Genomic DNA, 9,495 nt, shown 5'->3' with positions numbered 1-9,495 from the left:
CCGTCTCTGTGCACTCAGGCTGAGATGTCATTGAATGACATATTATTAAATGCTTACTTGCTGCTGGAAACACATAGTCGAACTCCATGTTGGGAATATCTCAAGTAAGTATAGGCAGTGAAAACTTTATATAATGAAATTTAATTTAGAGTAAGCAGGACTCAGTTCTGAATGAGTGAAAAAATTTAAAGAATTTCATTTCATGATATTCACGTGTTGCAAGTAGACTCTATCTGAACTTGCCCCCATGTTTTCTGTAAATTTTGTAGTCTCCTTATCTTATTTGAGGCACCATTCTGTTCCCTTTCATCACAAAGACCGTTGGCATCAGTTTTGAAGTCTTCAATATTTTGCTGTTAACAAAACGTAGGCTCCCTGTTACGCATTAGAAGTACCTGTGGGTTTCAGCAGCTTGCTGGGAATACTGACCCTTCACGCACGCTGAGATCACAGTTAGGCGTGCTGCTAGATAACTCAAAAACTTTTGTTTACTGTTTTCCTTTTATAAAGACAAAATTGATCTAGACCTACTTGCAGCATTCTCCTGCTGCATTTGAAACGTGTGGGCTACTCGTGAGTTAAGGGAATTGAGAGAGAGAGAGTTTTTGCAAGCACTAGTATTTTTATTCTTTTTATTTTACCAAGGTGTCAGACAATAAATAGTGTTCTGAGTAGGACCCAAGTACAGTGTCAGAATAAAAGCTGACTGTCTTTTTCTCCAGTTGAGCAGAATAAATGTACATGTCAGCTTTGGAGTGTATTCAGGGAGGAGTTTACAAATTACCGAGCCCAAGCAGGAGCTTTGCTTCAAGTGGCAGTTGTCAAGGCATTCAGCTTTCTGTCCAGCTCTTTTCCACGTGTTGGATGTATTTGGTTTTGGCGAAAAGACGGCAAAATCTACCCAAGAAGGTATGACTTTTCCCCAGTTGACACTGCTACTTTCCATGTTTTGAGGGCAGACAGTCTTAGTGTGTAGTTTGGGTCCTTTCTGCTTCACTGCTGCTCTGCTGTCTGCTAGACATAGGTTTTAATACCTACTGATAACTGGTAAATAATATTGCTTACTTACTCACAGCTAGTTGGCACATAATGCTGCTTATTTAGTCTATGCAATCAAAGGTAGTCTCTTACTCTTTCCCTTCCGACAAGAAGTGTTATTTATATCTAGTGAACATTAAAGGGTCAGCAGCGGGTTAGGTCAGGTTAACAAAATCATCAGTGGTGGATGTGGGAGGACGGTGCACTGCTTCTGCTGTGAGATTTGGGGAGGATCAGGTGGAGCTAACAGGAGGCAGGTTCAGAAGAAGCAGAAGGATGTTTTTCAGGCAGCAAACAGTAAACTTGTTGAACTAGCCAAGGGCTGTTGTGGCTGCAAAGGTTTGGGCGAGTTCAGAGAGGACCTGGACGTGCTCATGAAGAGGTTGCACTGAATGTTCCTGAGCACCCAGAAGCCCAAAATGACGTGGGAAGGCCCAGAAATAAAATCCACTGGAGGTGGGAAAGTGCATGGACAAGTTATGTATGCTTACCCTCTTCTTTCCCTTTCCCAGACATCTGCTTATGGTGCTGTTCCAAGGTTAAGCTAGATGGGCCATATCCTTCAGTTCACCTCTTTGGCTCACGGAGGACACTGCTTTCGGTGGTTTGCTGCTGTCCTCTGAGCTGTATCTGTTAATGGTTTCTGTAACTTGTTAAGCAGCCTGAGCAGCACATGGATGGAGATGCAGGTGGTATGTTCTAGCTGCTCTTGTCTGATGGAACTTAAAAATGGGGACTCGCTCCTTCCTCTTAGTTTCATGCAACACGTGGCTTGAGTTTACTGGGCTTCCTGAGTGGTCGTACTGGTATCTTTATGACTCCCGAAGAGCTCTTCCTTGTGCATTGGCAGAATAGAAGAGGGATGTTTCATGCTAAGAACTCATCTATTTAATGGTTTTAACTATTAGTCAGACTTTTCTTTGGCAGTTTACTTGTTTGAGGTGAGGCTTTAATACATAATGATGCTCTTGCTATTTTTCACTTGTCCACTGAAGGTACTACCTGTGGAGTCTAAAAATGTTGGTACTTCTTGAACCTTTGAAACTGTCTTAATATTTTGGGGGTTGTTTTTGCTGTTTTGTGTTCCAGGTTTTTTTTTTTAATAGCTCTGGCTAGAGGTCTGTATGAGAGGAGAAGAAAATACTGAGCTGTGAAATGGTGTTTACCCTGAGATTGTTTGCATGTCTTTCAGAAAAGTGATGCATGCTAAGAGGGAATGCAAGCCTTTTTCTAGAGGAGGCTTTTGAATGCTTATGTATTTGACTGGAACAGAAATACTTTTAAAGTTTTATGCCAAAACTGCCTGGCAGTGTTGAGGCCTCCTGAATAGGCTTTCCTGCACGCCAGGGATCGTGATTTTTCCATACGAGCATGGAATGCTTTGGTTGAAAATCTGCTCACCTGAACATGTATTGATCCAGGACTGATGGGTTGCTTTTTGAATATGGCACTTGTTCATGGGGAGCTACACATTCTGTGCGCTGCTGAGCAACGTTCTCGTTAGAGCTTGACCTGAGTGCTGGAGCATTGTGTTGGCTCTTGAGGTTTTGTCCCATCATCTAATGACATTGGGAGGTGTCTTACCTTTTTTGCTGTGCTGGACAGCATGAAGACTTTGGAGAGGGGCAGTGTCCATTAGATTGGAATTTTAATATTTCTGTGCTTTAATTTGGTAAGACTATAAATGCCTCAAGCCTGAAGATGACAAACTTTTTTTTAAATATTATGCAGAGTTTTGTGCTGCTAACTGGTAGTAACAGAATAATGAGCTGAAGTACAAAAGATCCAAAAATTTTCTGTGTACCAGCTTCCCGAGAGAACTAATAAGGAATGGGTTTGTAAAGTCATCTTCCCTGCTGCAGCAGAAGTGATGTCCTCCTCCAGGAGCTGAAAAGCGTCTGTCATACACCCCCAAGTTTCAAGCGCTGCGCCTTGGAAATCATGTCTCTGAGTTCAGGCTGGCACAGATTTCCCTGGTCCCCAGAGGAGATGAAAGACCTGGTCGTGTACTCTAAGGTAGTAAATAACATCTCTTCACAAGCTGCCTTTAGGGACGTTAGTTTTTACTCTGAAACCGAAACAAGTTTCTCATCTGCTCCTTGCTTTGAAAAGTAATGGGGAAAAACATCTAGCGAGGCTTAAAGCTTCTGATATAGCTTTGTTCTCTCTCACTGATAGCTGGAAGAGGTCTTGGGGGTCTGTGGGGCTTCTCCAGCCAATGTGATGGTGTTTATCTGAATATCGTGACCTTTGAGGGCTGAGGAGAAACGCCGCTAGTTGGCAGTGTGCTGAGAAGAGGCAGCTTTGCCGCGGTTATGTTGAGCAATGCAGAGGAGCATGTCCTGAGCACAGGTGCGTGGGACCTGTGCCCAGCTCCGCACCCCCAAATGCTTCGTGTCCTTCTGGTTTTGGCATTTTGTAAAATAAGTAGCTCTTCTTCCGGAAGCAAGTTACCTGGCAGGAAACAGAGCAACCTCATTGAAGGATTCTGTGTGGTTGTATGAAGCCAAAGTCTGCCGAGTTCAAGCTGAGATGTGTGTCTCCAAGCCTAAGGCCTAGCTAGTGCCATCAAGGAGGTGTCACAGGAAATGGGCTTGGTGTCTTGGAGGTGCTCATTAAACACAAAAAAAGTTTAATTATCTGCCAAAAGCGAGAAAGGGTCCCTCTTGCTGTTCGTGTTTTCAGACTGCCTCTTTCATTGTCATTCTTTCTGTAGCAGGTCTTTCAGCTTACCTTCACAAAGGGCTGTGGACCTCTGGGTTCTGCATAATGTTAGGCTTTGGACAGCGAGGCTTTCTGGAAAAGGAAAGACTGGAGCTCGTTACCACGATAAACTACTGCTCCAGCTGGGTTGTCCACATATTCTTGCTCGTTAACCATTGCTTTTTGCTTCTGCGAGAGGTGGCTTTCTGTTTCATGCCATGCTTGCAGCTAAATGAGGTTCCTGGCTTCTTGGCCAGGTTTAACATGTACTGCAGTCGTGAGCTGAATCCTTTTGTTACTTAGGACTTCTCTGCGCTTTGCTCGAGCCATCTTGCTGCCAGATGGGATTTCTGGGTGAGCCCAGCACCATCAGTGTATGGCTGGGGAAAGGACAGAAACTGAGCTCTGCCTTTGGAACTTCAGGTGCTCTCAAGATGCTGGAGTCTCCTCTATGTGAACGTGAAGGAGTCATGTTTGCTGTGCCGCGGGTCGAAAGATCTGGTAGGGTTTTGTATGAGGTGGGGATGGGTTTTTGTCAGTTGACCTTGCCAGTAGGAAGTGACAGAGGCTGACCAGGATTATCTAACCCCTGGTTTGAACCTGAATCTTAGGATAACATGAGATGATTTATTTAATTTTACAAAGTAAATCATCGTTGTGTAATGAAACTGAGGCAGTTTCTGGCCAATGAACCTCATTTGGAATTTTTATGCACAACTTCTGTTTCTTCCTTCGAAGTTTAACGGGTGTGTTCGAAGTGGCAAGGACGCAAGCTTCTCCAGGTTAAAGGGTGTTCAGCATTTAAATATGTGGACTTTCATGTTAATGGGATACTCCTGTTCTTTGCCCAAGACTGCTTTTAGGGTTGTGATGTCAAGTAGCTGAATAAAGCTGCAGTCCCTTTTTCCCTGTGAATATAGGTGCTTGCGTCTTCCCTTTCTCGTAGGCCTTGGTTTGGTACGAGTTTGGCTGGTTCTTCCTTTCTGCAGCCTTTGACCTGGTCAAGTAGCTTGGAATAACTTTAGCGTCAAGTAGAACAAAAGCTTGCCTTGAATGCTTTGCAATAAACTTAATATTGGGGGATATATTCAATTACCTAATGCCTTTTCATTTTAGAGGAATGGATGTCACTCACCACTTGTACGCTGAAGCTGTGGAGTGGTGATGTGTATTCCTCACCCCAGTGGTTGGCTTCATTCAGGAGTTGGTGCTGGATAATTGTAAATGAGGATTAATTAATGACAGTTGTTGTGAGCTTGTAGAGACTTTTGAAGTCTCATACAATGCCGTTGAGCAATCGTCCTAGCTTCTTGAGGCCAGAAATCATGAATGACATTGAAAGAGCACGTGTGTGACTTGGAGTGGACTGACAACAAGCTTATGAAAGTATAGGGCAGAGGTAGACCAAATTCCTGTGTGCATCAAAGCGGTGTCTCCTGGCAGTGTGGTGCTGGTGACTTCAGTCTATCTTGGAGAAAGCAAAAATGCACTCTGGTACAGGGTTTCCTTCTGCTGTGGTCAGGGCAAGAGTGACCATTCTTCCTCTGTGTGCTTACAGAACAAGCAGTTTAAGAGGTTAGTATGGACCCTTAAACTTCTGTCCTTGCTGTAATAGTTGGGGAAGAAAGGATAAAAGTGCTCGCTTAGGCACAGACTTTGAATGCCCATTAGGCACTGGGGAGCCTGGTTGCTTGCAGCCCGTGTCAGAGCATCACATGTAAGTGACTCTAACGTGCTATTTCAGTCTGTCAGCAGAACCTGTCTTCTAGATGATGCTCAGAGCTTCTCAGAACTTCAAGTTGCTTTTTAAAATTTTAATTTTTGGTAGAACAATCCTTGTGTTTTCTTCTGAAGGAAGTTACATGGCCAAGTTTTGAATGCAGAATGGAACAGCATGTCTCTGGTCACCCTGGGCAGAGTTTTCCAGAAATAGTTTCATTTTGGTTCAACCTTTACATCCCTGTTACAGCACACTCCCCCTCAGAAGCTGGTGTTTGGGCCCTGTTTTGCCCTATGGGCTATGTGCTCTGAAGGGTGTTATTTAAGGGGAAAAAGACACAAACAAACAAAAAAACCACCCTTGTGCTTTCTTCTGACCAAAGTGCCTGGAGCTTTGCAGGAGATGGAGCCAGCCCAGGGATGCTGTGTCACAGGAGTTCAGGTTTGGGAACCTGTTTCCCAAGGTGGGGAAACACAGTTTACCAAAAACAAACCCCAAAATTACTGGAGAGCCATAAGGATCAGTATTTTAAGAAAACGCTGTCGTCTTTCACAGTGAAATTCAAGTTATTGCATGGAAAGTTATTAGTTTGCCCTGACATGGGGTAAGGAGAAATACTAGGGTTTCCTGTAAGAAGTGCTGTTTGGCTCTGTTTCATCCACAGTATTCTTGGAAGCCAGTATATTAAACTGAAAACTGTGAACAATGTTTTGGGGTTTGCTTTGTTTTTTGGGTTTTTTTTTTTTTTTTAGAAGAATAAAGCAAGATTGGAAGTTGCTTGTATGAACTTTTACATTAACACTTTCTAAAAATGTCCTTTCTTCTTTTCCAGATTCACTACAGATATGACTGGCTGGCTGCTCTGCTGCTCCTGTGCCCCAGCACTTGCTACCCTGTGATTTCAGATAACAAACATAAGAAGTGAGTTAAAAAACGTGTGGTGAGTATCATGTGTCTTTGATATTCTGGAACATCTTAGCATGCAACTCAAATATTCCTTCCTAACCAAAAACCAAAACCCAACAGACTAAACCAACCATATATAACAGAAGACACTATAACGTCCAGTAACTTATAACCAGGGTACATGAAATATCTGTCAAGCCTGTGGAAGGATGTTTAGACGTGAACGTAAATTGTTCAATTCTTACTCCTTATTTCAATTTTAGTATTTTTTTTCTCTCAATTTTGTCAGCATTTTTCACCTGAAGTAACTTCCCTGGGAACTTGCATCCCTGATCTACTCTCCCTAGCTTTATTTTTAGAAACATACGGGTTGAGCCGAGAAGTAGGTAGCTGCAATGCTGCTTGTCAGTGATGAATTTCTCCAACAAGTAAATTGGGTAGAATTAAAGTTGGGGAGAGTCCAAAGTCTTTTGTGGTGAACTGAAGCTTCTCAAAGTGCTTTAACTTTGTTACTGGGAGTAGAGTTGATGTGCTTTGTATATAAGCGTTTGTTCCAGTGTGACAAGTAAAATATGGGCTAGGTTGCCTATTCTATTACAACTGACCTATGAAAGGAGAAGAAAACTCAAAACTCGTGTTGGGAAAATTTGCCTCTCCAGAACGGAGAAATCAAAGGAAGTAACATTTGTAGGTGAGTGTTTGACTGACTCTAGCGTGGGTAGATACCCTGATTTGGTGAAATAGGCAAATAGTGATGAAAGTAAACAAAAAAAGCAAGTGTGTTGATTTGCTAAAAGTGATGACCTTGAGAGCAGTGCAAGTCTCTGCTTGGCAGGAGAGGTTTTTTTGGGTGTATGTAATGAGTACTGCAGGAGTGAAACTGGCACTAGATTTTCCTTTCTGGACTTCTGGAAAAACATAATGACAAACAGTATTTCGGTTCAATCATAAGCCAGTGCAAAGTAAGTGATACTTAAGTAGTTGGGGCATTTTGTTTAGGGCCATAATGGTGCACCATCGTTTGGGAATACTGTTTCTACTTTGAGACAAAATGGCGTGACAAAAGAAATTCTTTCTAAACAGTAATTTCTATTTTGCGTTTTGCATGTAGAAAGCGTAATGAGCTCTTGCTTTTGGTAATTTCAGCTGAGGGGGGGCAGATGGATGGGCAATGGTTTCATGCTTTCAGTAGCTTCCAGCCTGGAGGAGATACCTGTTGTCAATTTTGCCTGATACAGTATCTCACATGATTTTGCAGCTTCATCCCCTAAAACTGATTTATCTTTTTTTTTTTTTTTGGTGCCAGTAGTACGAGTGCCATTAATTGTTTGAGAAGTCTTTAGCTTAAGCAGTTCAGACTGGCGTAGTACAGTGCTTTTAGTATCTTCGTGTGAGTCCAATGGAGACGGTAGTCATCTGACTGTGCTTCATTTTATATTGCTTTGTCTTAAATATCAGCCCCTGAAGTCTAAAGCTTTTGTTGATGTGGTGGTGTGGAGAATTTCTTTTGTGACTGAAGTCACTGGCTTGTTTTCCTTCATCCTGCCTGTGAGATGTCTGGGATCTTGGGGACTACTTTTTTTTGTTTAATCAGTTCAACCTATTTCCCTGGGGTTTGGGATTGTAGTGTGCTTTTTCACTTGGGCGGAGCTTCTACCCAGCTCACAATGTCCAGGTTGTTCCCTGCCTCGCTTTCTGCTCAGCCACATACACCTGGGGATGTGGATTCTTAGCACAGCCTGCTAGGCAGCATGAATGCTAAATGATACAATGAGGAGACCCATCTTGTCTTTTTTTAATACAGTAGAAGTTGACAATACGTTACTAAAATCCTTTATCAATTCAAAGACACTGAAAAGTGCTTCTGTCTCAGCCATGGATCTTGCTCCCAAGCTGCCTACACTTGTATCTGGTTCCTGCCTGCTTTTATCTTTCTGTATATTTAAATTTAACATTTAAAGAAGCTCTGGTTTTCCCATTTCATGACTTTTACTTGGCCATAACCCTCTGTAAGCTAACACCCTGACTCATGTCATTACTTGTTAAAGAAGCATTTGTGTCTTCGTCTGTGTGTGTTCCTTGCCTCAGGATCTCCAAGCAGGGGTGTGCTGGCCTGACTTCTTCCCAGCTCCAGTGAAACCAGTTGCAGGTGCTCCCACTCCTGTGTGTGTGCTCTGGAAACAGGTGTTGTCCATGTGAGTGAGCAGTTAGTTCTTGACTGCTGTGTTGTCCGGCCAGTGTGCTTGGTGAACCACCTCTAGCTTGAAGAATCTGGCTTTAGAAGGAGATTATTTTTTTTTTCCTGCATGGCATAAAGGAACAAGAGCAGCAGTGGCTGCTGGTTAAATGGTTAAATTTCTGGCTTTAAACAGCTGCTCACAGGACATGTCTCTGCTGTGCTCACTAAGTAGTGTGTTGGAGTGGCTTGCTGCATAGTAGTAGATCCAGTACATGGTGATATGGGATAGACCTGGACCAATGGTGGCTTGCCCAGGAGAACGCTGTGCCATCTAAGTGATTGGAGTTGACTGCAGAGTGGACTTCTTCAGGTGCCGCTAAAGGAAGCTAGCTGGAACCAAAGGCTTTGGAGCCTATGTCAAAAAAGGAGATGGCAGCGAAGGCCGTAGATGCCTCTGTTGTTCTTCAGCTGTACATTGAGAGCAGCTCTGATGATGTGTGGTAGCTAAAATATCCTTCTGTACGCGAGGTTTTCTAGTTGTATTAGTCATCCATCAGGCTTCTGGATTATTTAAGTGCTGAAGCTTTCCTCAAAGAACAGCAATATCTATTTGTAGAAAGGTACATAATGTGAAGTGCAGTTCCAGTATATTAGAGCTATGCTGCTTGAGATGTTCTCAGGAATGCTGCCTCTCCTATTGTGGGACTTCATGATCTGTAAAGCCCCTATCAAACATCTGTAATCTTATGAGGCTTCTGATTGGTCTTAGGGACTCGAATGGTGATGCCATTAGAGGTCCTTCTCAACTTTTTCCACAAAATCACGCTTCCTTTTCAGTGCAGCATAGCTTCAGCTGTTGGGTATTGGTCTCCAAACACTGATAAACCCCAAGGAAAAGGGGACAATGACCAAGAAGGTGCTCTGTAGCATTAATAAAAAATACTCTTCT

This window comes from Leptosomus discolor, chromosome 11 (genome assembly GCF_034619465.1).
Source record: "Leptosomus discolor isolate bLepDis1 chromosome 11, bLepDis1.hap2, whole genome shotgun sequence".
NCBI lineage: Eukaryota > Metazoa > Chordata > Aves > Leptosomiformes > Leptosomidae > Leptosomus > Leptosomus discolor.
Note: the sequence above shows the minus strand (reverse complement) of the source record.